This window comes from Ailuropoda melanoleuca, chromosome 6 (assembly GCF_002007445.2).
Source record: "Ailuropoda melanoleuca isolate Jingjing chromosome 6, ASM200744v2, whole genome shotgun sequence".
Lineage (NCBI taxonomy): Eukaryota > Metazoa > Chordata > Mammalia > Carnivora > Ursidae > Ailuropoda > Ailuropoda melanoleuca.
This window is the reverse complement of record NC_048223.1, coordinates 110,302,346-110,329,348: the sequence shown is the minus strand read 5'-3', so window position 1 is coordinate 110,329,348 and position 27,003 is coordinate 110,302,346. Positions and strand designations below refer to the sequence as shown.

Genomic DNA, 27,003 nt, shown 5'->3' with positions numbered 1-27,003 from the left:
ATTAGGCGCTATGGAGAAGGCTCCAGGACAGCAGCCAAGCAGGATATCCAACAGGCCTTGTCTCCCCAGATCAGCCTAGGACACTCCCCAAGGGCAGATCCTGAGGCACTCTGCAAATGTGCATTAATAGACGGACGGATTTTCTCGCTAATCCCCCTCTGGCTAGCCTAAACCCCACGCAGCGGTTCTGGATGGACCACATGAACTCCAACGAGGGCCAGGACCGTATGGGGGGCCAGGAGGTAAGTGCCCAGCTCTAGTGACTTCATTGCTTGGCTTGAACCAGGACCTCGCAGCCAGGAACCGAGAGGAGCCAGATGCAAATAAGTCCTTGGGAGATGTGAGTGAACCTCTCTGAGCCTCGTGGAAATGCAAGGTCTCAGCATTATCAGGGCATTCTTCATTTATTCATTTCACAAACATGTAAGCGTCTGTCATCTGCCGTGGTAGCCTGGAGCTATAGGTGTCTGTCTGTGGTGAGGTTATATTCCAGAGGGGATAAAAGCAAATAAAATATATAAATTTAAATCAGAGTGTAATAATGATAGGAAGACCATAAAAGAGAGTAATAGGGCAGAGGGCAGGGGAGGTTCCTTTTTTAGTTAGGGCAATCGGAGAAGGCTTCAATGAGGAGGTGACATTTATCCTAAGCCTGGATGATGGGGAGCCAGTCATGTAGCGTTCAAGGGAAGCATATTTCAAGTATAGGGTACAGCATGTGCAAAGGCCCTGAGCTGGGAAATTGCTTCAAATGTAATACACAGCATCCTCTATGGGGTCCTCAATAAGGGGTCATTTGGCCTCTGAGTGGCTGTCTGCACTGTCTTGGGCCCACAGCTCTCATGTCACAGACTCTAAGTTATGACATCATGGCTATAACTACGGCAAACATTGATGGAGAACCTCATGCCATCCATAACCTCTTCCTATCTGAGCCTCGCAATCACTCCTCATGTAGGTACAACTACTGTATTTGGGGCATTTTACTGGGACTCAGAATGAAGCAAATTGTTCAGGGCACGCACTTTTCAAATGGAAGAATGGGGATTCGAATCCAGGGCAAACTCTACAGCCCTGGACTCATAATGGATGTATGACATGTCGATCTCTCTAAAGCAGGAATTCTTGGGCCTGGTGGTCCTTGCGTCTCCTTAGGCCATTGCAGTGGTCGCCATGCTGAGCCACCCCTCTGGCATGTAACTAGCTGAGGGCTATGGTCTGGGGGTGGTGAGCCAAATCAGCCCGGCTGGAAACCATCCTTCTAGGCAACTTCTAGAAGGAAGAGCTGTGTTCTCTTCCCAGCCTGCCCCCTCCATGGCCCCAGACGTCTGCTTGAGTCAGCCCGAGGCCCGTGTGGGGGCGTCCTCCGGGCTTCTGCAACATCCTGTGCTCTGCCTTCTGCACCGACTTTCCATTCCCAGGGAATCCCTCCCATTAGGGTTTGTTTTTACACCCTGGAGCTGACCAAGCCACAGAACAATTAAAATGGCTCCCCCAAGGTCACCCAGAGCCACTCCTGCATTACACAGTCTCCTGCCTCCAGGGTCTGGCAGGAGCTTCCTTGCCTCCCTACCCAAGGCCTCCAATTCTGCTCCTTCTTCAGCCCACAGTTTAGGACCTTCTCTTCCAAAGATTCTCCCTGCTGTCTCGGCTCCTTGAGCTCCTATTCCCCTTGCTATCTGAGCCCTGAGAGTGGACATCGGTTGTGGTTGTGTTTGTCTGTCTGGCATTTTCTCCGCTCCTTCCTCTGATGATAGCACGCCCTTTTCTCTAGGGAGCCACCCCTCCTCCACTTCCCGAGATTAGATGGGGCCTCTAATCACATCACGCCCTTTCTCCGGGCCATCGTGATTGGCCCAGGGATGGGCATGTGACCCAATGCAGGCCAATCAGAATCCTTGCCTGGGATTTTGGATATGGAACATAAGGAGAAAAACCTCTCTGTCTTTTGGTTTTGCTAAACTGGCTTGATGCAAGCCAGGCTCAGATTATCTACACGCGTCCCTTCTTATCCTCTTTCCAGATGGAAGCTACCTGTCCATGGTTGGAGAAAATGAACCAACACGCGGAGAGAAGCAAAGAGAGTACAGACATGAGTTGCTCATTATTTGAGTTTTTGGAGTACCCGGACCTGGCCCCACCTCAATTAATGAGCCAGATTTNCAACCACAAGCAGGGGGACTGGACCTGACTGTTGGAAGGAGAAGGGTGCAGATGGAAGTTAGCAAGGCAATTGTTGTGGAGTCCCTGGTGGGGCAGGTGGCCATGAGGAATGGAGAGCCACCTCTGGGCAAAAGTTAGGAGCACAGGCTCTAGAGCCCAGCTGTGTGAATGTGAGTCCTCCTCCACCACGCACTCGCTGTGTGATCTTGCCTGGTTATTTAATCTTGAGAAAAATGCAGCTTTCAAAATCCACTGCAGAGATTCTGACCTAGCATCCGGGCTGGCTAGGAGCCTGTGTGTTTTGTTTAGTTTAGTTCTGTTTTGTTTTTCACAAGCATCTCATGATTTATTATAGATGGCTCATAGACTGTACCTTGAAAAACAGTGGCTTGCAGGGAGAGAAGGTGAAACTGATCAGCAAACTGGAGGGTCGGGCTTTCATCTCAGTGACCTTTTCAGTCTGAAATCATAAATTGTCATTCAGAGTTAGACATTCTACGTCCTATTAGGCGCTATGGAGAAGGCTCCAGGACAGCAGCCAAGCAGGATATCCAACAGGCCTTGTCTCCCCAGATCAGCCTAGGACACTCCCCAAGGGCAGATCCTGAGGCACTCTGCAAATGTGCATTAATAGACGGACGGATTTTCTCGCTAATCCCCCTCTGGCTAGCCTAAACCCCACGCAGCGGTTCTGGATGGACCACATGAACTCCAACGAGGGCCAGGACCGTATGGGGGGCCAGGAGGTAAGTGCCCAGCTCTAGTGACTTCATTGCTTGGCTTGAACCAGGACCTCGCAGCCAGGAACCGAGAGGAGCCAGATGCAAATAAGTCCTTGGGAGATGTGAGTGAACCTCTCTGAGCCTCGTGGAAATGCAAGGTCTCAGCATTATCAGGGCATTCTTCATTTATTCATTTCACAAACATGTAAGCGTCTGTCATCTGCCGTGGTAGCCTGGAGCTATAGGTGTCTGTCTGTGGTGAGGTTATATTCCAGAGGGGATAAAAGCAAATAAAATATATAAATTTAAATCAGAGTGTAATAATGATAGGAAGACCATAAAAGAGAGTAATAGGGCAGAGGGCAGGGGAGGTTCCTTTTTTAGTTAGGGCAATCGGAGAAGGCTTCAATGAGGAGGTGACATTTATCCTAAGCCTGGATGATGGGGAGCCAGTCATGTAGCGTTCAAGGGAAGCATATTTCAAGTATAGGGTACAGCATGTGCAAAGGCCCTGAGCTGGGAAATTGCTTCAAATGTAATACACAGCATCCTCTATGGGGTCCTCAATAAGGGGTCATTTGGCCTCTGAGTGGCTGTCTGCACTGTCTTGGGCCCACAGCTCTCATGTCACAGACTCTAAGTTATGACATCATGGCTATAACTACGGCAAACATTGATGGAGAACCTCATGCCATCCATAACCTCTTCCTATCTGAGCCTCGCAATCACTCCTCATGTAGGTACAACTACTGTATTTGGGGCATTTTACTGGGACTCAGAATGAAGCAAATTGTTCAGGGCACGCACTTTTCAAATGGAAGAATGGGGATTCGAATCCAGGGCAAACTCTACAGCCCTGGACTCATAATGGATGTATGACATGTCGATCTCTCTAAAGCAGGAATTCTTGGGCCTGGTGGTCCTTGCGTCTCCTTAGGCCATTGCAGTGGTCGCCATGCTGAGCCACCCCTCTGGCATGTAACTAGCTGAGGGCTATGGTCTGGGGGTGGTGAGCCAAATCAGCCCGGCTGGAAACCATCCTTCTAGGCAACTTCTAGAAGGAAGAGCTGTGTTCTCTTCCCAGCCTGCCCCCTCCATGGCCCCAGACGTCTGCTTGAGTCAGCCCGAGGCCCGTGTGGGGGCGTCCTCCGGGCTTCTGCAACATCCTGTGCTCTGCCTTCTGCACCGACTTTCCATTCCCAGGGAATCCCTCCCATTAGGGTTTGTTTTTACACCCTGGAGCTGACCAAGCCACAGAACAATTAAAATGGCTCCCCCAAGGTCACCCAGAGCCACTCCTGCATTACACAGTCTCCTGCCTCCAGGGTCTGGCAGGAGCTTCCTTGCCTCCCTACCCAAGGCCTCCAATTCTGCTCCTTCTTCAGCCCACAGTTTAGGACCTTCTCTTCCAAAGATTCTCCCTGCTGTCTCGGCTCCTTGAGCTCCTATTCCCCTTGCTATCTGAGCCCTGAGAGTGGACATCGGTTGTGGTTGTGTTTGTCTGTCTGGCATTTTCTCCGCTCCTTCCTCTGATGATAGCACGCCCTTTTCTCTAGGGAGCCACCCCTCCTCCACTTCCCGAGATTAGATGGGGCCTCTAATCACATCACGCCCTTTCTCCGGGCCATCGTGATTGGCCCAGGGATGGGCATGTGACCCAATGCAGGCCAATCAGAATCCTTGCCTGGGATTTTGGATATGGAACATAAGGAGAAAAACCTCTCTGTCTTTTGGTTTTGCTAAACTGGCTTGATGCAAGCCAGGCTCAGATTATCTACACGCGTCCCTTCTTATCCTCTTTCCAGATGGAAGCTACCTGTCCATGGTTGGAGAAAATGAACCAACACGCGGAGAGAAGCAAAGAGAGTACAGACATGAGTTGCTCATTATTTGAGTTTTTGGAGTACCCGGACCTGGCCCCACCTCAATTAATGAGCCAGATTTACTTATTTATTTGTTATTTACTTGCTACTTACTTCTGCTTGAACTGGTTTGAATTTGGTTCCTGGCACTTGGAACCAAGTCCAAACAAGTATGGTCATTCATAGGGTTCTTTCTTGTACTGTCACATACAAAGTGTTTTTTTTTGGGGTCAGTGCTTCTGTCTTCTCATGTAGATGGCAATCTCCTTCAGAGCAGGAGTTATTTCTTTCTTTAAAAATGTTTGTTGTGGGGGCGCCTGGGTGGCTCAGTCAGTTGAGGCTCTGGCTCTTGATTTCAGCTCAGGTCATGGTCTCAGGGTTGTGGGATTGAGTCCTGAATTGGGCTCCATGTTTGCGCTCAGCAGGGAGTCTGCTTGTGCCTCTCCGTCTGCTCTTCCCCCCACCCCACCCCTACTCTCTCTTAAATAAATAAATAAATAAATAAATAAATAAATAAATAAATAAAATCTTTTAAAAAATGTTTATTGTGTATTTTTGACATAAAAGGACGTAGGCAACAAATAAAACATAATAAAATGAACCCTTGTAACCTGCTCTGTGGTGTAAGAACTAGAACATGCCTCAGACATGCCCCTGCCTGTGGGCTCCTCCCCGTCCATAACCTGCCTGCCCCCAGGGGTAACAACTGTCCTAAATTTTATGCTTGGTATTCTTTTGCTCTAGAACAATTTTAGGACACATTTGTATGACCTCCTTAGAAAAAAGTGGTTTAACTTTGATTGTTTTTAAGATTTAGAAAAAATGGTTTAGTGTATGTAGTCTTCTGAAAATCGCTTTTTTTTTTTTAACACATCATTTGTTTCTAAGATTCATCCATCTTATTGCATGTAACTGTGGTTCATCTATTTTCACTGCTGCATAATATTACATTGTGGAATAGACCACAATTTTTTCCTTCTCCTCATCACGGACATCTGGATTTTTCCTAATTTTACTATTATAAACCATTCTTCTTTGAACATCCTTGTACATGTCTTTCACAGAGGTGCAAGAGTTCCCAGGGTATATACCTAGGGGAGGGATCCCTTGCTAGGTTATTGGTGTGTGCAGTTCAACCATACAAGATAGCGCCAAATCATTTTCTAAAGTGATTGCACCTACCTAGTCTCCCCACCACCTTGTGTAAGAGCCCCCACTGCCAACTTCCCCACCATCTTGGTGCCCTACTTCTGTCTCCCCCACTGTACCTAGAAGGGTTTTGGACTTGTAGGATCAAAATGGTTCATTTACTGATTGCCTGAGATAGTGGAGTGGATGGGGAGGTGGCATGAAAGACAGACATAGTTGGAAGTCGGAGAAGATGTAGACACCATCTTCATCCAGAAAGGTGAACAACTGGAACCCCCAGTATCTCAGACAGTCAGTGTTGAGCAGAGCTTGCTCTCTGGGCTTCTCTGGGCCAATGCCCTGGGAGCCTCTTGGAGGCCTTCATGATTGCCTGATTCTGACCCTCAGTGCTCAGCAAACTGTTGATGGCCACAGACTTCTAGTACGGGCCTGCTCTGGGGAACTCATGCCTGGCGTTGCCCACCTTGGAGCATTCCAGAGGAATCTTTTCAAATGCTTGTTCAGGCATGTCCCATGAGCCTGGGAGGGACTTTGAAAACCCACCCGCTTGAGGATCCTATCTATGAATAATACCCCCTACTTCCAGATGGGCCCTAATGTCCATTTCAAAGCAGTCAGGTTTCTTTGCCCTCCTTACTCATTTTTTTTAAGGTTTTTTTTTTTTTTAATAGGCAAGTCTTAGTAACATGGAGAACTTTCTCACTGTTTCCAGCCACACCCGAAATTCTTAATCTTAACACACACGGGTGAATGTGCGCGCATGCGCACCCCCCCCCCCCAAGCACACATTCCTCACTTCAAGTCCAAGGCCTACAAAAAGAGTTTTCTGTTGAAGGTCAGCAGCTCTGATCACATTTCCTTATTTAGCACATTGTTTTTGCTGAGGTCGATTCCATTACCTTGAGTTCACGGAAGTAGAGCCCATTAGAAGCGACGGCAGTCCAGAGGCTCCCAAACAGGCTGAGAGATGCTAAACTTAGGTTCACTGGGCTACTGTGGTTTATTGACAGAGACCTCTCTCTCTCTCTCTCAATTTTAATGGAGCCTGCATTTTCCTGCTTTACAGCCACAAACCGGTTTATAGTGGGAAGAAAGGAAACTTGGGGCTTTGGTCCCAGATGTCAGCATCCACTCTTATCTCTGCCCTTAAATTCCCTACTCCTCCAGCAAGTGACCTACTTCCCATGGCCCTAGCATGGCTCCGCAACACCCACATCCGGGCCTCAGGCTGGCCCAGGCAGGCGTGCAGATGAGGCAGCCCTGTGTCTGGTCCTGGTGGAGTGGGTTATGGGCCTCAGCACTGACTCAGGCTCAGTGTTAGTGTCAAGGTATTGGCTTTCTGCTTCTTTCCATCCCACAGCTGTTGTGGTGGTCTAGGCCTCCACAGCTTCCTCAGCTGCTTGCCCCACTTTAATCCACTCTGCACACAGCTGCCTGAGCAGTATTTCTAAACCATAAGTCTCAACAGTTATTGCCCTGCTTTAAAACCCTCCTATGTCTTCCTATTGTCATTAGAATGTACTGGATGGTGACTAACATAATAAAAAAATATTATTATAATTCTTAGGAAGATAAAAAAAAAAAAGAATACAATCTAGACTCGTTACCATGGCCGTGAGGCCCAGATGACCTGGCTCTTGCTTCCCTCCTTTCCTTGCCTCTGCCACTGCCCCTCACTCTCACTGCTCCAGCCACACTGGCTTCCTTCCTGTTCCTTGAAGACCCCAAGCATATTCCTGCCACAGTGCCTTTGCATTTGCTGTTCTCTCTAACCGGGCACCTCTTTCACTCTTTGCATCCTTGCTTCTCATCATTCGGTTCTCTGCTCGGTGTTACTTTTCTGACTACTGTGGGTAAAGAGGACACCCTTCCCCTAAATCCACCCACCACTCAATCCCATACCGATTTGTTTTCTTACAGTATTGATCAGTGTCAGCAGTGACCTTTGTGACTTGTTTGGGGTCTGATCTTTCTCCAAAGAATTTCAGTGCCATTCCCTGTCTCTACGTCGCTGGTGCTCTAAACAGCGCTGGGAGCCTGGTGTGACTGCCGTTGTGTTTACTAAGGGGCTGGGTGCGGTACCTGGCATATTGCAGGTGCTCAGTGTCGGTGGAATCTCTGCTGCTTACCTGCTGTGTGGCCTCAGGAAAATCACGATTTCTGCGGCTGTGAAATGGGGCAGGCTGGGAGTACCCAGGCAAACGGAGAACCTCTCTGAGTGGAGCATTTTGGTTTTTTCTCCAAGTCTGTTGTTCTAAAGAAGTTGCGCAGAAACACAGACTCTGATTTTCCAGCTGGGGCCGTTTTCTGCCCACCTTCCTGCCCTGGGAAGCAGCACATGTGCCTGCGAGGCTCTCGGGGAGAGAGCGTTGGCCTGGAAAATATCCCAATGCCCAGGGGGGAGCGGAGAGGCGTGCCTGGGGGTGTTGAACTGTCTCTTGGAAAGAGTGTGGGAAGAAAGAAAGACTGGGGTAAAGGAACTCAGACTTCAGGGAGGTGGTGTAGGTTGAACCCTCAGACAATGTCTGACGCTCACTGTGGGGACACAGAAAGGATGAGTGAGGAACGTGACTCTTATTATTACTGTTGCTAGGCCGTGTGCACTTCCTTGAAAGAAGGAACCAGACAGGCCATTTGCACAGTTCTCTGCCTCATTTTGCCTTCACTACAGCCTTTGGGGCAGGTACTTTTAGAAACCTTGCTTGGAGCTGAAGAAACGGAGGCAGAGAGGGTCTTGCTGCAGATCCAGGATTAAACACATTCAGACTCTTCTAACTCTGAGGTTTCTCGGAACTCCCCAGTCTTCTTTGCTTTTGCTCAGCCCGATCTGTTTCCTTGTAGTTACCCGGAGGAGGACAACCGCTCTGAGATGAACCGGCTGTTGGCTTGTTTGAGAGGGAACAGGGCTCCAAAGAAGAAGGATCACCACTGCCTGGCTTTGCAGGAGTATCCGCAGGTGGACCCCGGGGGCCGGTAGGTAAGGGAGAGAACCAGGCCAAACCCCAAGAACCTCCTTTGCAGCTTTGAGGTGAGGTGCCTGAATCTCCATGCGGCTTACAAGAGGCTCTGGCAGAAGCGGGCCCTTTGGAAGGGGCTCGGGCGGAGCGAACAGAGGCAGCTGCCCAAAGCAGGCTTCCACCGGCTGGGAACTCTAGCCTTCAGCGGCTGAATCCTCCAGCCCTATCCTGACCCTCGAGGGGTGGAGCCAGGCCTCAAATCACAACCGTCCAGCTGTGGGACAGGCCCAGCCTGCAGGTTTTTCCTCTAGAGCCAAGTTCTCGGGCCGTGCCTGCCTCAGAACGGCTCCTGGAGCCAGCTTCCCAAGATGCCCAGGGCAAGGGCCAGCCCCTTGTCCTGCCACACTGGAGGGGTGATAGTCTCCGCCTGGACTCACTCCTTTCCCCAGAAGGACACCTACAATCTCACCATTACTGCTAGTGCTTTGCGATAAGCACCTGAGGTCAAATCCTTTGTTCAAGCCTGCAGGGAGCTGCCATGAAACGTCTCCTACCTTCGTGGGAATTCATCCACTCAAGGGTGTGGGGGAGTGAATGGGCTGTTGCAGGGGCTGTAAGGGATGGGGAGTGGCCCCCGAAGGGGTCATGGGGGAATACACTAGAGAAACAGGTCCCAGTCAGGCCTGGGGTCAGGGCGGGAAGAACAGGTGGTGGAACCTGGAGGTGAAAAGGGAACCGAATTAGGTGCTTTTTAATTAGACCATTATGTTTTAGGCAACACCTCATTTGGAGAGTTGGTCCGCTTTAAAACCGGATGAAGGCAGTGCCATCAGGGTTTGGCGCTCTGGAAAGGCCACCTGGGGTCTGCACGTGTCTTCTCCCCCTACCCCACCCCCAGCTCAGGCCCCCTTCCCAGCACCTCCCTCCCCTCCAAGGTTCCGGAGTGGCCACCCACAGAGCAGCCTCAGGGCTGGGCGCTGAGTCATAAGGCTGCGGTGCCTGCCAGGGGGGCCAGGGTGGCAGATGGCTTGATGTGGGCGTGAGTGAGGGGAGGGCAGGTGGGAGGGGGCAGTGACCCTGGGCCCAGCAGGGAGGGATTTGAGGAAGTGACCTGGGAGGTGGGCTGAGTCCTGCAAGGAGCTTTCCTTTCCTGTGTCTCTCCTCCCATTTTCCAGGGATGCTGCTCCTCCTGGGGCAGCCAGCATGGCCAGGTAGGCGTGGAGAGTGACCCCGGGGGTCTGAGGCCTGAGACCCAGGGCTTCCGCACCGCCGGCCTGGCCCGGCTGGTCCAACCGTGGGAGGCAGAGCTTGGCTGTGTTTATCCAGGCTGGCTCTTCCGGAGCAGATGGGCGCCTGTCAGTGCTGCCAGCCAGGAACTGGGCTGACGTCCTCTCTTTGCCAAGTGGCAGGTGACTCGGGGGCCTGGAGGGGAACATGTGTTTGGTTTGGCTGTTTATTAAGGGGAAGTCTCTCCAGGCCGAGAGCTGCCTGCACACCTGAGGGAGCACAGCCCAAGCTAGTGTCGCGCACAGTGCCCGACTCTTTGACCCAAAGACACTCGGCCCTTCTAGTTCCTGAGAGCTGGGCAATCTGGGAAGGGGGCTCCAGGGGCTCCCCGGAAGCCTCTGTCGAACTCTGCATTTTGCCACCTCTGTCTTGCTGTATTAATTACCTGGGGCTGCCATAACAACGTACCACACACTGGGGGCTTAAGCAACAGAGAGGCACGCTCTCCCAGTTCTGGTGGCTGGGAGCCCCAGATCAAGGGCGGCGGGTTCATGCCCCAGGGAGATACCGGTCCAGGCCTCTCTCCGGGCTTCTGGAGGTTGTCAGCCGTCCTGCAGGTTCCTGGCTTGTAGATACATCGTCTGTCCTCTGCCTCCCTCTTCACTTGGCCTTCTCCCCTCTGTGGCCCCTGTGTCTGCTCTCTTCTGAAAGGACAGCGGTCATTGGATTAAGGGCCCGACCTACTCCAGTATGACCTCAGCTTAACTTAATTGTATCTGCGAAGACCCTATTTTGGACCTAATAGAGTCACGTTCCGAGGTTCCAGGGAGGATGTGGATTTGGGGAAGACACTATACGAACTGGAGTTGCTCTCCTGCCTCGCTCATACTCCCATCTTTAATGTTTCCTCCCTCTCGCACTGCCAATTCCTTGCACCCAGGCCCGAGTTGGCAGAGAGGGTAAGGCTGCCACTGTCCCAAGCCCGCTTCTGGAGCTGCAACTGTTAATTAGGAAGAAAGCACTCTAGAGAGGCAGAAATTATTTTTACTGATATGCTCTTCCCCATTAAGAGGCAATCCACTTACAACTATGATTTTTAATCCTTTTTGGGGTTTCAGAGGCTTTTGGGAATCTGAGGGAAAGCTTTGGACTCCCACTCAGGATAAATGCATGCACAAACACAGCTCTTTCAGTGGCGACACAGCCTTCCAGTGCCTGTCTGTGCGTCTGTCCGACTGTGTGTCTGCCCGCAGGTTCCAGGGAGGACCCTCTCAGGGCTAAGGAATGCCTGCCCTAGAGCCAAAAGGGAGGCCAGGGGTTGTCAGCCTGGGCAAGGACAAGGAGGGTGTCCTCCCCTTGGACCATTGTCTGTGTGTGTGTGTGGTGTGTGGTGTGTGTGTGTGTGCACGTGTGTGCGCGTGCGTGTGCATGTGTGCGCATGCCTTGAGTGCTCTGGGGTGGGGTAGGCATCACTGGGTTGGGAGGGGCGAGGATGTGGAGGGCCCAAGAAAAGGAGGATACTCTGATGTGGTGTGAACATGTATTTTTCTCTTCCCTTAGTAGCCACCACACCAGAGACGGTGTCAAGAGGCCCAGCCCTGGGATGGCTCTCTAAGATGTATTATTAAATGGGAGAGGGGGGGATTTGAAGCATAACGCACCCGCCATCATCCTGTTTGTGTGAAAACACCCACTGTGTACTTATGCATATATATATATACACCTGTACAGAGACCTCCCAAAGTATAAACAGAAAAGAGTGGCTGCTTCTGGGGAGGGGTCTAGCACCTTCCTTGATGCTCCCTACGGTTTAGTATGGTTTAACAGGGAGAAGAGGGACATCTGCTCTTAGGGGTTAGGACTAAGAGCTGCCTGCCTGGAAGACTTGTGACCATCTCAGTAGAAGGGGATCGTCCTGCCCCAAGCTCTGCTCCTTTTCGTCCTATGAGCCTATGCCTCCCCTCTGCACTGAGACCGAAGGTGGGGCTACAGAGACAAGGACAGGAGGGGTGAAAGGTAAGGGAGGGGCTCTGCACACTCTGAGCTTCCCTTTACTCTCTTCCAGGCTCTGAGGTTCTTGTGAATTGAGAGAGAGGGTCTTACCCTCCGCCCACCAAGGACCTTGATTGAATAAATCCTTGTCTCTGGCACCTGGCGGCAACTGGCGCGGAGTGGCGCCCCGTGAATGTGCATTAAAGGACAGAAAGGTTGAAGTGCAGCCCCACCCCTCAGGCCAGAGGACGCCCAGCTGCAGGGAGGGGAAGGCTTTCTGGGGTACTTTTCCTCCCCTTCCCTTTCTGCGTCATGCCCTCCAGCAAGTCCCAGTTCTCCCGTGTCCACAGGGAGCGGCTGTGGGTTTGTTTTTCCCTAAGGTGAATGTGTCCCACCCCAGGGGTAGTTGAAGGGAGGACTCACAGCCCCAGTGAATTAAACCCCAAGGAAGGAATGCGGGGCCTCAGGGCTCGTGGCGTTGTGCAAGGTCAGGACGCAGGAGCAGTGGGTTCTTAGCGGCCTCTCCACCCCCATCCACACCAGACCTGCCCTCTGGAATCTCTCTTCAGGCCTCAGTGGGAGTCATAAAGATGCAGGTTCCCTGGGGGCTCGCTTTGGGGTAAGTGCCCCGGGCACCACCACGGAAGGGGGGGGCTGTGTGTGTGAGGGTTTCTGGGGGTGAGCTCAGCGGTTGTTTGGAGCTTCTTTGTCTGCTAGACTGCCTGGGGAGTGATGAAAGAGGGTCAGCGGCGCCAAATTCTAGCAGAGGCAGAGATAAGAGCCTTACCAGAGGGGCACAGCCATGGCTGCCTGCCAGCTAAGCCAGAGAAAGTGTTGTTAGGTCCGCCCCTTGGGAGACGCCCTGAGGGGTGCAGCCTGGCAGCCCCGTCCCCCAGTTCCTTTCACCTGCTGGGGGGCAGATGAGGGCAGATAGTGACCTGTGAAGGGACAGGGACACACAGGGCAGCTGCAGATCCTAGGCCAATCCTGTGAGGCCCAACAGCCAACAGTTACCAGTGACTTCTCAGAAGCTCCGTTCAACAGTCCCTCTGCTTCTCCCCCACCCCTGCAGTATTAGCGCCCGCCAGCCCTTGCTTCCCGCCCCTACCCCGCACCCGCGCTCCCTGGGCCCCGCACTGTGCCGTGCTCTGCGGTGCAAAGGGAACGAGTCTTGGCTCCAACTCGAGGGGCCCCCAGAGGCACGGACAGAATTGGCAACCGGCAGCTCAACACCGCAGGCGCAGAGAGCCGTGTCTGGGGAACACAGAAGAAAGCATCCCCTTCTGGAGCTCCTCTCCTTCCACATCCACACTGTGAACTGTCTCTGTTCTGTTCCACTGATGCCAGCTCCTGTTTCTTGAGCTCTGCATTCAGAGAAGGGCTTGCCATGCCTTCCCCACCCTCGCCACAGCACAACACAGGGAGACTGTGAACCCACTTAACAGAAAAATAAACTGAGGGAGAGAGTGGCTCAGGAGCTTGCCCCCCTTCCACGCCTTGATTGCTCTTCATTCCTAACTGTTCCTCCCAGTCCCTGAGGTCTGGCCTCCCTTGTCTTCTTGGTCCTCCTTCCGACACGTCCCCTCGCCCACCCCTCCACCATCTCACATCCTCCCACACCTCCCCGTATCTGGATCAGAGACTCCAGCACCCCCAGATGTGTACCCACACTTCTTTCCCTGCTTGTGGGGCATCTCCATCCGGGCTTCCTGCCAGAGCTCAGCCTGCTGTGCCCAAGCCCGCCATGTCTCCAGACTTCTGGCTGTTGTTGGTGCCCCCATTCCTGGCCATCCAGGTCCCAAGGCATCTCTCTTTCGCCTCCATCTAGAACACACAGTGCTCTGTGGCACGGCAGAGGCAGAGGGGGCAGTGACATCCCACTTAAGGCTCTTCTGGTTGCAAGTGGCAGAAAATTCCTATTGGAACCCCTGTGATCCATAACAGACTGAACTGAGCCGGCGTCAGACACAGCTGGACCCAGCTGTTCCGATGGCCCCATCAGGGCTTTCAGTTGAGCACACGCTCCATACTGGCTTTGCTCTTAGTCCCACGGGGTGGCACAGTGGCCCTCAGCTGGGGTCTACACCCTCTAGGACGGGAAGGAGGAAGCCGGGGTGCCTGTGTGAGCTGAGCAACGGAGATCACAGGGTGGGAGAGGCAGGCAGGGTCCAGTCCTTAGGGCCCTTCCTTCTCCCCTTGCAGGGCCCCAGGAGTCTGTGCATGTCCACCTCCTCCAGGAAGCCCAAAAGCCCTCCCTGCCTCACTGGTCCGGTCTCACCAGTTTCCCCAGCTCTCTGTGGTAATGAGCTAGAATGGGAGATATGTGAGAATTGCAACACCCTCTCTCTTTGCCCTCAAGAAACTGGGAAGATAGCATCTCTATGGACTCCACAAGAGGGCTAGCAATGGGGACGGTGGACAAGAGCGCCGGGTGAGGACTGAGGGGAAGTAATGTGAGGTGCAGATGGCCGAGGCTGGAGGGTGGGGTGTTAAGGAAGGGTGCACATCCTCTGTGCACTATATTGAAATGGCAATTGGGATGGGAAGACCTCACCTGTGCTCAGCGCTCCCAGACACTGGACGGTGATGGGGGTCAGTCCCACCCCTTACCCAGGCCCTTTGTGGGGGAGGGGAGCTCAGTCTCACAATTCAGCCCAATGTTGACCACTCTTCCCTGCCTCCACCCGGATTAGGGTTGTAGATGGGGTCTAGGAATAGTGGTTGGGATCAACGGTATTTTATTATCAATTTCCATTAAGATATATTGACTGGATATTTGCTTCAGGACCCAGTGAACGCAACAGGCAAATTATCCATTAGATTTTTTGAGCATCTACTATTGGGTTCAGGCTCCATAGAAGGCAAGGAGCTCAAAGTAAAATGAAATGTGTGGTCCAGAAACCGCATTAGCCTAGGTTTTTGTTTTTCCATGTTTAATTATTGATGACCGCAGCTCACTACAGATATCAGAGAGCTGCTTCCTGCTCTCAGTCATAAAAATCTTGGTTTGGCTGGGCTTTTAACTAGAATTATTCCCCCCGATCTTCCCTACAAAGAGTATTGGGTTTTTTTTAATTTTATTTTTAAGTTATCTCTACACTCAATGTGGGGCTTGAACTCACAACCCCGAGATCAGGAGTCACATGCTCCTCTGGCTGAGCCACGAAGGTACCCCTAAAGAGTTCTTAATTATGAATTATGAATAAGTATGTTTGTAAAATTTGGGGGGATTCATTCAGCTTTCATCAGCTTCTCTCTTTTTTTTTAAAGCAACATATTTCTTTTTCATTTCAGAAAGGAATCAAGAAGAAGATTGGAAAATGATCCATCCTCCTACCACCCAGATGACCCCTTGTTCCTGCTTCTTAAATGCAGATGGAAAAGAGTTGAAATGCTATAGAAAGACACAGAATGCGAAGTAAAACTCTCTCATGGCTTCCTCCCCGATTCCAGTTCCTGTTCCTAAAAGTTTGTGCCCTTCACGGCCTCTTACACATCCCTCCAGAAAGAGTTTAGCACATTTGTCAGCATCATAAATGCATTATGTATATTCTATTCATAGAAGTTTCTCCCAGAAGTTAAGAAGGGTTGCTCTCTGTCCTTTGATAGTTCATTTTTATGTTTTTTTTTTTTGTGTTTTTCTTCCCTGTCCTATCACATCTGCATTTAAGAACTAGTCGAGGAACTGGGTGTCCTGTGCTCCCCAGCCTTGGACTAGCGGGGTGACATCAGCAAGTCACTTCACTTCACTGAGGCTCAGTTTTCTCATCGTGAAAATGGGGATTCTGGTGGGGCTTCCACCAGAGCGTGCCTGCAGCAAGGCCTGCTTAGCTGGGAGGCGTTCCACACGTGTCAGAGCATTCCCTTAGCCCCTTTTCCAAGGAGGCAGGGCTGCCAGTTCTAAATAAATGTTACAGAAGGACCTGTCAGCAGTTGCCCCTCAGAATGACCTGTCACTTCATTTCCCGGCTACAGGAAGAGGAGCATGGGAGTCTCCTGACAGGAGATGACGGGGTCACACGAATTCCTCACCCTCGGTGTTGGCTCCCACCCCAGGTGCTCAATCGATCTGACTCTGGAAGGCTGGACCCATCTGTCCTTGGCTGGGAAGGAATCTCTGCTAGCAGCTGGGACAGGCCTCTGATATATGGCCCCTGTCACCCTCCCCCTCTTCTTTCTCTGATCTCAGGTTTTAAGATCTCTGTGACCCCTGCCTCAGGGGGCAAACAGCCCACAGGAAAGGTCTCAAGCATCCTCTGGGGTCCAGAAGGTGACTTGGCCATTGTCAGCGAAACTGCGTGCAGCCGCAGGAAGTTAGAAGGCAGGGCAAGATTCCAGCCTAAGGAGGTGGGGCTGTACGGATGGCAGATGAGGGCAGAGGGTGGACGGAGGCCATCTGTGGTGTGCTAGGAGGCGTCTGCTGCAGTGCTGCTCCTTGGTGGGTGCTGTTACCTTGGCCCTCCCAAATATACCCCCACTTTGCAGATGAGGACACTGAGGCTCAGAGAGTTGAGCCAATTTTCTGTTTAGTGAGTAAGAGGCGGAGCCGGGACCGGAGTGTGACCACGAAGTTCAGAGCTTGTGCTCTGCCTCTGTGCCAGGCACGGGTGGGGACCAAACTGGGCCCCCAGACCTCAAGGCCACAAAGGGGCTGCCCACTCACAGGCGCAGTCACCCTTCTCTTGGGGTCTGTTTTATGAGGCCTGTTCCCTCAGTAGCCTCAGTGTCTAGAACAGTGCCTGGCACATAGTATGCGCTTGGGTAATCTCTGTGGAATAAAGAAAAGAGTGGACAGCAAAAATGGCTGACTAGCTAACTAGAGGACTCCCACACCCCCATACTCCGAGGCCGATGCCCCCCCCCACCTTGTCTCGGGGCCCTGTGAGAAATGGTGTGAGCTTAACACCAAACCAGCAGCCAGATTTTGGAAAGGGGCACGACCCCCACTCTCTTCAGTAGCCTCTTTGCCTTCGCAGCGTGGGCGAGGGCTGTGAGGTCCCCAAGCCCAGGCTGCTGGAGGACCGTGGCCTCTTGCGGACATCCCTCAGACTGGGGTCCAGGCAGAGAGGCCCTGGCCGGAGGAGTGAGGACCGGGTGCTTGCAAGGACAGGGCATTTGTGTCAGCTCACAGGGCGGCTCCGGCTGCCCTCCCGGGGCTGGGGGAGGGGGCCGAAGGTCACAGTGGGGTCAGCCTTGTTTCCGTCCTGCTGAGGTGCCCTCCCAGCTCACGAGGGAGTCAGACGCCCACAGCCCGGCCTACGAGGAGCAGCGATTAACAGTAGGAGCAGAAAGCAAGGAGCATTCGCGCGCATTGGACACGGGTGACTTCCATGTAATTTTCTCATTTAACTCTCAACAAAAACTTAGGGGCGAAGTGCCACTTTATCTCCATTGTGCAGCTGGAGAGGTACCTAAAAGTTACAACCTAAAAAGTTGTAAGTGGGATTTGAACCTCAGAGCCTGGCTCTGAAGTCGTGTTTGGCCTCCTTGTGTTTGACCACCAGGACCCACTGTCATTGTGAGGGCCAGGCCTCTGAGCAGCCTTCCTCCAGGCCTGCTTTCTCCAGCCTCTAGAAATGCCCTACAAGCGTGAGGCCCTGCCTTTCCACCGTGCAGGTGAGCGAACGTCACGTCTGAGCAACGGGGGGGAAAGAGAGTGCGACCCCGTTGTTCAGGCCTGGAAGCTTCCTACGAGCCCTGACCTTCCAGGTAAGAAGTCCAGCTCCTCTGCTGGAGAGGTCTCTCGGAGAGGAGGTGACCCTGATGGCGAGGGAGAGAAGCCCAGTCATCCCAGCGTCCATCCCAGGCCATGGCTGTGCCCCCGCCAGCCGGGCACAGCTCCACACACGACCCCGGGCAAGAGGAAGAGAAGCACTGGGCCGGCTGGAGCCCAGCAGAGCGGAGATGAAGTGTCTCCACCAGGCCCTGCCCGTGCTGCAGCACCGTGAACGAATAAATAACTGTTGTCATAAGCCACAAAGTTTGGGGGTGCTTTGTTACTTACCATAGAGATCGGAAACAGAAATCGATCAGGAAACTGGCCCTTGGAAGTGCTGAATGAAAGCATCCAATGTCAGGTGAGTCACTGACCAAGATGCTTTTCTCTTCATCAGAGAAGCCTTTCCAGGTGGACCAGAGGGGCTCACCCAGGCCACTCCAGCTGCTCTTTGTTCAGTGCCATTAACGGACTCACCTGTGTCTGTTTCCTGAGCCCTGGCAGCAGCAGGTTCCCTGGGGCCAGGGCCAAGCAGCAGGTTCCCTGTTGTTCCCCTGCCTCCTCACTGGGAGCCTTGGCCAGAGCCCCGCACACAGTAGGGGCCCAATTCAGCGTACTGACTCCCACCAGTCAGCTTCATCTATGTCAGGCCTTCATCCCAAGCCGGGTGCTAGCAGAAGAGAAACCTTCAGAGCCCAAGTGCCTGGTTCAAAGCCCAGCCCTGCCACTTGTTTGCTGTATGGCCTTGAAAAAGTCAAGCCGCCTCTCAGAGCCTCCAACTCCTTATCTATAAAATGGGAAGAAGAATACTACCTGACCTTGTGAAGGTAAATGAGATAACATTTCTAAGAGCCTTACACAGCGCCTGGCATATAAGTGCCCTCCCCATCCATATCCATATTCTTCTCTCCTTATCTACAAATGAAGGTAGGAATTTTAGGTTCCAATGACCCTTCCACCTACCACACCTTAACCCTCTTCTCCACAGGTCAAGCCTGGGTCTGAAATTCCAGCATAAGTCATTGTTTGTGGCTGAACTGTCAGTGCCCGATTGTAGGTCCACTGGGATGAGGCTAGGGATGAAACAAGCCTCGCTTTCACAATTAGGAGACCTGGGCTCCAGCCTGCCCCCTGCCTGCGTGCCGGGAGACCTTGGGCACAGCGCTTGGCCCTCTCTGCCGTGGGATGAGAAGTTCCTGCCCTGGCTTGGCAGAGTTGCTGTGGGGTTTGTGGGTACCAATGGACACAGAAGAGCTTTACCATTAGCATGGTGTCAAGCACGCATCTGGAGGTCACCATTTTTAGTCCCTTCAATAGGAATTGGTTCCCTAGAGCTGTGCTGTCCCAAATTAAATAAAATTAAAAACCTAGTTCCTCAATCACAGTAGCCCCGTTTCAGGAACTCAGTAGCCACGTGTGGCTGGTGGCTACCATATTGGATAGCACAGATAGAGGATGTTTGCGTCATTGCAGAAAGTTCCATTGGACAGCATTGCACTAGAGTTTCCCCAAAAGAACAACTGGTGGGAACGAGAGGGAGTGATGAAGAACAAGGAAGTCTGAGCAGAAATGGGTGGGTGGCATGGATTTCTTTTGTTTGTTTTGCAGACCAGATTCAAGGATGGCCACCGTCTTCAACTCCCTCCCTGCTAATAGCCATGCTGGGCAGCTTCTCTGGAAACAATGTTTTCTCACCGTGAGATCAGGGAGCACAAGGACTGCCTCCAACAGGAAGTGGCCAGAGCAGGCCAAGACCACAGGGGCAGGCTAAGCACTGAATCCTGGTTTATCCCCTGACTCGGCTGGTGCTTGGGTGGGCCCACGGGCTGACAGAGCTTCTCTTTCCACCCGCGCAGCCTGGTGGAGAGGGTGTGGCAGGCAGCAGGGGCAGCAGTGCCAGGACGACGATGCCTGAGCTTGGTGCTAAGGGACCAATTAGCCCGTCATGGGGTGCATCCCATGACTGTGCGGCCAATCCACGGAGGCTCCCTGAGCCCCAGATCCTCTCCCACTGCAGGCCATGGCAGCGGGAACCCAGCACACTCAGGGTCACCAGCACCAGCCAATGTGGAGTGACTGACAGGCTCTGGGCAGGGGGCAGGGTGGGGGACGGGATGCCCAGAGAGCAGCAGACTCCATGAGAGGCCCAGCTTGGAGAAGACCTCCCAGAATTTACCTTTTCTGCCTTGCCTGGTAGAGTTCCTTCCTGCCCACCCCAACTCGACACACAGCCATATTCATGTATGTACACAGACTACCAGACAGCAGGCACCCAGACATGTGCACACAGATCCGCCCAGAGATGCACACGGATGTGGACACCCAGACATGTAAAGCGGATGTGGCCGCCCGGGGGCAGGCACAGCCCCACATTACAGGCCTGTGCCGGTGGCCAGAATTCCCCCTTTCCCTCCTCATCAGAAGCCTTCCATTAGCCAAAGTGTCCATTGTGTGTCTCCATGCAAAAGCAGTCCTAGGGGCCTCCCTGGCCCTCCCTGACGACAAACGAACCTCCCTGCCGTGCCACGAGCGCCCGCATGCTGGCTGCTGGCGGTGGTCACCTAGCTGGACACGTGACATCCCTGCTCTCAGCCAGAGGCTCCTTCTCTGGGCACTGTGAGAACGTGAGAACGCAGCACCTGCTCTTGCCCCCCCCGCCCCCGGCACACCTGCCTCCCCCTCTGTCCCCTTGTAATCTTCACAACAGCTTCGGTTTTCCCATGGGGCTTCCGGGGCCCTCCCCACCCTCTGGAGCTGGCAGGCAGCATGACAAGTGACAAATCAAAAGTCATTCTCTTCTGAACAGGTGTGTGCCAGGGCTGGGGGGCAGGGCGGGAGGCCAAGCTTGGGGTAGGAGTTCCTAGAAGTCTGTCGAGCCCTGGAGTGTCATGTTCCTGTGTCCAGAGCCCTGTTTTTAGCAGTCAGTCCGTCAGAGCTGGCAGAAGCTGCGGCCGATTTCCTCCCCTGCCCCAATGCTAGGTTCCCTTGCCACGTTAGCTTTTATGAACATTAGCCACCCACTTAGGGCCAGGCTTTCCTCTCAGGCCGGAGTTTCACGCGGGATTCTCAGAAAAAGCCCAGTTCTCATCTGCTCAGCGCCCTGTGTCTCTGCGCACCGAGCAGCTGCTGGCCGACTAGGTGCTGCCAGGCCCAGGTGACCTGCAGCTTTCAACCGCTCGGCCTCTAGGCTGGCGGGGGCGGGGCAGGGGGGATTAAATAAAGCCTCGCACCCATCTCTGAAGCCACAGGAAATGTCTGTGCCAACTTAGGGGATTAAATATCTCCCTGCTTCATGCCCTTTCACAATCAACAGAGCAAGATTTATTAAATAATAACAGTTTATTTTTATTATTTTTTTTCCTAGAGGGGAAGGTGGAGAGGGGCAGAGAGAAACTCTTAAGCAGGCCCCACACCCAGCGGAGCCTGACTCGGGACTCCATCTCCCAAACCTGAGATCATGACCTGAGCCGAAATTGAGAGTCAGACGCTCACTGGACTGAGCCACCCAGGTGTCCCAATAACAGACCATTTTAAAATAACAATTTTAAAACGCTAACAGTTCACATTACTTGCACAATAATAGTTCATTTAAAAATAATAATAACTGTCTTTAGAATGTAAGCAACAGTATAAACCATAAAGGCAGGTATCTTTGTCTGTTTTGTTCACTGATGTGTCCCCATAGCCTAGACCAGTGTTTGGCACTTTGCAGGCACTCAGCGTGTATTGGTTGAATAAAGTGCTGGCTGCGTGCTGAGCACTACCTAAGTGCTTTTCAAATATTAATTCATTCAATCGTCACAACATTGTGAGATGGGCATTATTCCCATTTTGCAGATAGGGAAAGTGAGGCACAGAGAAACTAGGTAACCTACACAAAGGCACACATTCAGGAAAGGGAGGCTTTGTGCTCAAGCAGCCTGGCTCTGGGGCCCAGGCTTCTGACCACCATCCTCTCACTGCCTTTCTTGATGGCAACATCATGTTCTAGCACTTATGCTGTTTCATTGACCATATTTTTGTTTCATTTCTTTAATAATAATGTATTGACATCCATTTCTCCCACCAGACTACCATTTCCCTGAGGCCAGAGGAGACATGTGTGTCTCAAACATGGAAAATGATTCCAAGTTGGTAGAAGGAATGAATGGATTTCCTTCCATCTCACGGTCTACGTGTCATTCACCAAACGGCTTAGGAGATCCTAGGGGACGGAGAAGGAACCGAGGGATTAGTGGCCAAAAAGCACAGACTCCACAGTCCAAATGGCTGGGTTTGAATCTTCACCTCTACCCCTTTCTAGCTGTGGGAACTTGGGCAGGTTACTCAACCTCTTAGGGTCTCAGTTTTGTCATGTTGTTGTCTGTTAAATGGGGATAATAATAGTTTTTGCCTTCTCGAGTTGATGGGAGAATTAAATGAGATAATGCTTGCTCAGAGCTTGGCACACTGTAAGGGCTCCGTAAATGGCAGTCATTGTCACTGTTAATATGATGTTGGTGTAACTTCTGCTTGCCCTGTATCTGATGTGAAGTCAAGGCTGCCTATTATCTCTTCCGCAGGCCACAGCCAGCAGCTTGCCGGCCGGCGCCTGCAGCGGGCATGACCCACTCCTCCCCATCTGTCACGGTGAATCCTCTGCCGGTTCCGGTCACAGCTCACAACCTACTTATTAGGTTAATCAGACGCGACACCTTTCTAAAGATACTGTGGCTCCAAAGCCAGCCCTAACATCTGGCAAAGAACCTGGGGGATGACAAGTTTTCATGGGCCTCCAGTGGGAGCCAGGGCGGTCCGGTGCGGGGAGGGGAGAGGAGCCATCCCATTCCTCTCTAGGGATTGTCGGCTGGCTATGCCCAGTTAAATTTGAATTTTACATAAATGCCAAATTTATATCATAATATAAGTAAGTCCCCAGTATTACCCAGGCATGCTGATAGGAAAAAAGTATTCGGTATCTCCCTGAAACTTGAAGTTAGATGGGTGTCTCTTTTCTCCCCCACAAAGCTGGCAATCCGAACTCTGGGGTATGCAGGAGAGGGAGACGAGGATGAGGTGTTTGAAGGAGCAGGAGCAGGACTTGGTTGGGCCCTGCTTTCAGCCGCCCTGGCACCCGGGCTCAGCTCTGGGCCTCCTGGGTCTGAGGCGAGGTTGCCTGGGGACCAACTGGAGCCTCCGTCCCCGAGGAAGGCTCTGCGGGAGGGACAGGGCGCTGCTGCCAACTCAGAGTTGTTTGCACTTCACTGGCTCCCTCGGGCACAGGCCCCCTTCCTGGTTAACATCCTGGATGGGAGGACTGAGCACAACAGCCCTTTTCCCCTGAGAGGTGTTGACAGGCAATCCCAGGAGCACTGCTGGTGGGGATGGGCCTCTAAGGCCCACGGAAGACCAATCCCTCCTATTCCAAGAGGGCTCCCGAGAAGGTGAGGGGCTTGTCCAATGCCATAAGGGGAGTCGTGCCAGAGGTACTCTTTGACCGTGGTCTCTGGACATCTCATTCCCGTTCTTCCAGGCCTACCTGATGATCTTCCTGTGCCTGCTGGGAACAGTTGTTGCCAGAACAATTTTGATCTTCACACTCAACAGGCTTTGAACTAGACCCATCCTCCTCCTTCTCCAACCTGCAATTCTGCCTGATTCTACAGCTCAAGACATGGTAGCCGATCCATGCGGCTGTGCAAACTAGAGACTCTAGCATCATCCTGGGCACCCCTTCTTCCCCTTGTCCTAGCAATCACTGAGCCCTATTAATGCAGCCTCCGTCGTAGCTCTTGGATTTGCCTACCTCCTTCCCTGGCAGCAGGCAGCCACCGTCCCGCGCCCCGATGCTGCGTCCGCTGCCGACTGGCCACCCTGCCTCGTTTCCCCCATCTCCAGTCCATTCTGCCCCGGCAGCAAACAAAACAGGAATCTGCCCGTGTCAAACTCTACCCTCCCATCTTACAAATTCATCACCAGCTTCTTATTTTTTGGATCAGAACTGGCTTCCTTAACATGGCTTACAAACTTCTTGTACCACGTAGGCCTGTCTGCCTCTCCTACTGCTCTTTCCTCCCATGGGAATCCCTCCCTCCACCATACAGTGGACCGACCTTCCTTCACTGCTTCCACGAACCAAGCTCTCTCTTGCTTCAAGGCTTTGCATGTACTGTCCCACTTGCCCGCCTCCCTCCTCCCAGCCTGCCTTCTTCGGCTAACCCCTACTTGTCCCGTCTGTCCATCAGACCTTTGTATAGGCTCCATGTCCTTTGGAAAGCCTCCCCTCGTCCCTGCCAGCCCTCAGGGACTGAGGTGGGGTCCTCCCCCAGGCCCCATAAGGGCAGGGGCCAAGTCTAGCATTTTCCCTGCTACGTCTATAGTAACCAGTGTGGTGCCTGGCACACATGAGGGGCTTTGCTAATCATGATTTGCAGTCATTATTACAAATGCCTGGGTCATGCCAGATGGCAAGCGCTGGGAGGAGAAAGGAGAGGAGGGACCGGTGGGCCCAGCAGTGTTTCCTTTCCAGCCACACAACAGATTTGCCTGGGTTGCTTTACAGAAATATTGATACCCAGACATCACTCCAGAGATTCTGATTCTTTTGATCTGAGGGGAGACCAAGCATATGGGTATTTTTGAAGGCTCAGGATGAGCTCTAGATTCAAGCGAATGGGAAGGATGTCCCCAGCCATTTACCTCTCTGCCCTCAGATTCCCTTCCTTGAGGAATGGCTCCCTGGGCTGAAGACCAAAGGTTTCTTTCTGCCCGCCCCCTTCCGCCCACCCCATATACACCCTCCCCATGGAGCCGGTCTGCCAACCCAACACTGGATCTCTGGGGAGACAGCCGGGCCCAGAGGAAGGGCGGTGGCTGGGGTCTAGCTCAGCAATCCTCCATCTCCTGCCAGAGCTGGCTCCAGGGGAGTTCAGTTGGTTCAATAAATATTTGCTGAGCACCCAGGCTGAGCCAGGTACTTAGCCAGTGGCAGGACAGCCAATGAATCCGGTAACAGTCTGACTGAGGATGAGTCCCATATCTGGCCCTGGGCAGGGGCTCAAAGAGAAACTGGCTGGGGAGTGGAGGTGGCCCTGGCTGTCATCACCATCAGCCTCTAAATCCACCTCCACTATCACCTAAGCAAATAGGAAGTTCTGGGCCCCTTGTCCCCACCCCTGCTGCGCTCCACGTTTACTACGGCCCAGTGGGACCAGAGCTGTTGCATCTGAATCTCCTGGGAAGCTTGTTAGACACACAGGCACCGGGTCCCCAGCTCCAGGAATCTGATTCGGCAGGTCTGGGGTGAGGCCCAGCACTCTGCATTTTCGGCAAGGTCCCCAAGGAATGCTAGTGCCACAGGTGGTCAGCGATTTCAATAGGTCTTGCTGCCTTTAAGCACCACAGCGATGTCACTTCTCTGGGTTGGTTGATGCACTTTGGGGGAAGGAAGGGGGTGAACAGCAGCTCAGGGCCCAGCCCTACCTGGTTCTGACTGACACGCTTCATAGTCACTGCTCCCCAACGTTCTCCGAGTGGGCCTGGGGGCGCTGGGCTGCGTGATTTGATTCATCCTCACCCCAACAAGGAAAAGCTGGTGTTAGCCCCAATTTATAGCCATAAAAGGTGAAGTTACTTTTCAAGGTCACAAAGCAAAGAGAACTAAATTGGGGTTCTGGTTCTCAGGTTGCTCACAGACCCTGGGAGAGACTAACTTGTACAAACCACCCGCGGCTTCAAGCAGAATGAAATCAATGTGCCAGGAGAGGGATACGCGAAGCGCTCGTGCCGAGAAAGAACAGTTGATGCCTACCGGGGAATAGTGTGGGGGGGTGCGCAAGGGAGGTGGAGGCCCTGGACCTGGATCTCGGTAGATGAATTCGATTTTGATATTCAAAGAAAGAGGGGAAAGGGGCGCGTGGGTGGCGCAGTGGGTAAGCGTCTCTTATTTCAGCTCGGGTCATGATCTCAGGATCGTGAAAGCGAGCCCCGCATCGGGCTCTGCTCTCAGTGCAGAGTCTGTTTGAGAGTCTCTCTCCCTCTGCCCCTGTCCACCCCTCCCTTGCAGATAAATGAATCTTTTTTTTTTTTAAAGATTTTATTTATTTATGCGACAGAGATAGAGACAGCCAGCGAGAGAGGGAACACAAGCAGGGGGGAGAGGGAGAGGAAGAAGCAGGCTCATAGCATAGGAGCCTGATGTGGGGCTCGATCCCAGAACGCTGGGATCACGCCCTGAGCCGAAGGCAGACGCTTAACCGCCGTGCCACCCAGGCGCCCCAGATAAATGAATCTTAAAAAAAAAAAGAAGAAGGAGGAGGAGGAGGAGGAGGAAGAGGAGGGAAATCCCAGGCAGAGGACACAAGCTGAGTGACATCACTGAGGTGGGGGAACGCACTACTGTGTGGAACAGTGGGTAGGCTGATGGGTCACGATGGAAGGTGTAGGGAGGGTTATGAGAGGGACCACACAGGAAAGGTCCACTAAGGCCTCTTTACTTGGTGGGCACGGGGAAAAGACCAGAGAGGTCTGAATGGGGAAATTCCAAGGCTGCTCTGGCCTCGGGAAGGTGACTTTGGGGAAACAGGGCTGGAGGCAGATGAGGAGGCCAAGCAGGCAAGAACGGTGAGTCGCTCCACCTCTCTAGGTCAGTTGTTCATCTCTAAAATGGGGATAATTGTCCCTCCCTGACATTTGTCTCAGGCTTGTTGTGAAGATGGAAGAAACTAGAAGATGGGAAAGAGTGTTGGTGAGGCCCCTGCACAGAGAAGGTCAACATCAGGGGTGGGGAGCCATGTGGACAATGATGCACTTTAGTTGGAGACCCCAGTGGCATGGCCACAAGACACAGGAGCATCCAAACAAGTTACAGGAGGAAGCACGTGTCATCTGAATCCACAGAGAGACAGAGACAGAGAGGGTTCAAAGGCTCATCCGAAGCAGGAGTGCAAACAGACCTGTTTCTCCATCTGAATAGACCCAATGGCCAGAATTTTGTTTCCTAGAAAGCCTTGCGGGCAGCTGCCCTGAGCCAGCATCTCAGGGAGGGCTTGACCAGCAGCAGCCTTTTCTCCAGCAGGAGAGGACTGTGGGAGACTCTGCAGCCAGAGGAGCTCAGGGTCCCTGGGCAAGAGTGATGCAAGCGTGACCTGGTCAAGAGAGGTTACCGAAGGTGTCCAGCCCAACTTCCTGCCTTGGCAAGAATCACTCCTACAGTGTCCCCTGGGAGGATTACCAAC

The 27,003-nt window shown here is 52.7% G+C and overlaps 1 long non-coding RNA gene across 1 annotated transcript; it reads left to right on the top strand.

The window, feature by feature from the left end:
- Positions 1-6,465: 6,465 nt before the first annotated feature.
- LOC117802747 lies at positions 6,466-16,117 on the top strand. Its single transcript, XR_004626259.1, has 3 exons — positions 6,466-8,873; positions 10,029-10,262; positions 15,367-16,117. It is a non-coding gene; the product is annotated as an uncharacterized LOC117802747 (long non-coding RNA).
- Positions 16,118-27,003: the final 10,886 nt, after the last annotated feature.